The sequence below is a fragment of the Triturus cristatus genome, chromosome 10 (assembly GCF_964204655.1).
Source record: "Triturus cristatus chromosome 10, aTriCri1.1, whole genome shotgun sequence".
Classification (NCBI taxonomy): domain Eukaryota; kingdom Metazoa; phylum Chordata; class Amphibia; order Caudata; family Salamandridae; genus Triturus; species Triturus cristatus.
The window spans coordinates 649,824,493-649,825,596 of NC_140593.1; the positions used below are offsets into that span (position 1 = coordinate 649,824,493).

General features: G+C 49.2%; 1 pseudogene; it reads left to right on the forward strand.

The window, feature by feature from the left end:
* Nucleotides 1-244: 244 nt before the first annotated feature.
* LOC146789848 (small ribosomal subunit protein eS10 pseudogene) lies at nt 245-804 on the forward strand (annotated as a pseudogene).
* Nucleotides 805-1,104: the final 300 nt, after the last annotated feature.

Genomic DNA, 1,104 nt, shown 5'->3' on the forward strand with positions numbered 1-1,104 from the left:
TAGCTTACATTTCAGGAGGGAGGGAGTTCCACTATTTGGTAGTGAGCATCGAGAAGGATCTGCCTACCCAAATCCTTTCTCATGGATGATCTGAGCTGCCTTCTAAGGATCATATAATTTAAACATGTTTGAATTGATCTCAGACCACTCTCATACAGAGCATTATGTGCCATGCACCGCGCCTTAAACATTTAGGGCCTGATTACGATGCAGTTAGGAAGGCCGCCTAGCGGCATTTGCTCCAAGCCTACAAGCAGCCGCAGAGATGTTGATGCCCAAGAAGAACCAAATCTCTATCCATGAGCTCCTGTTCAAGGAGGGAGTGATGGTGGCTAAGAAAGATGTCCATATGGCCAAGCATCCGAAGCTGGCTGACAAGAATGTCCCCAACCTACATGTCATGAAGGCCATGCAGTCTCTAAAATCACGTGGTTACGTGAAGGAGCAGTTTGCCTGGAGGCATTTCTCCGGGTATTTGACCAATGAGGGCATCCAGTACCTAAGAGACTTCCTGCATCTGCCCCCTGAAATTGTACCAGCTACTCTGCGCAGAAGCCGCTCGGAGACTGACAGAGCAAGGCCCAAAGGTCTTGAAGGTAAGTGGCCTGCACGTCTCAACCGTAGTGAGGCTGATGGACACTTACAGACGCACTACTGCTCCTCCTGGTGCTGACAAAAAGGCAGAAGCTGGTACTGGAGCTGCTACAGAGTTCCAGTTTCGCGGTGGATTTGGTCGTGGACGTGGCCAGCCTCCTCAATAAATTCTCTTTTGGATTTGTGTAAAATAAAGATTTTGAAAAACCATCCAAATCGGATTGGGAACGTGTCTTTCCGACCGAATTGGAAATGTTTCCGACCGACCGATTACGATGCGGGTTAGGCGTTAGGAATATCCTAATCCAAACCAGACGGCATTCACAATGACCGAGCCCTATGGAGCAGACTCGTACGTCTCTACGGGCCGTGTTTCCAAATCGGATTGGGAACGTGTCTTTCCGACCGAATTGGAAATGTTTCCGACCGACCGATTACGATGCGAGTTAGGCGTTAGGAATATCCTAATCCAAACCAGACGGTATTCGCGATGACCGAGCCCTATGGAGC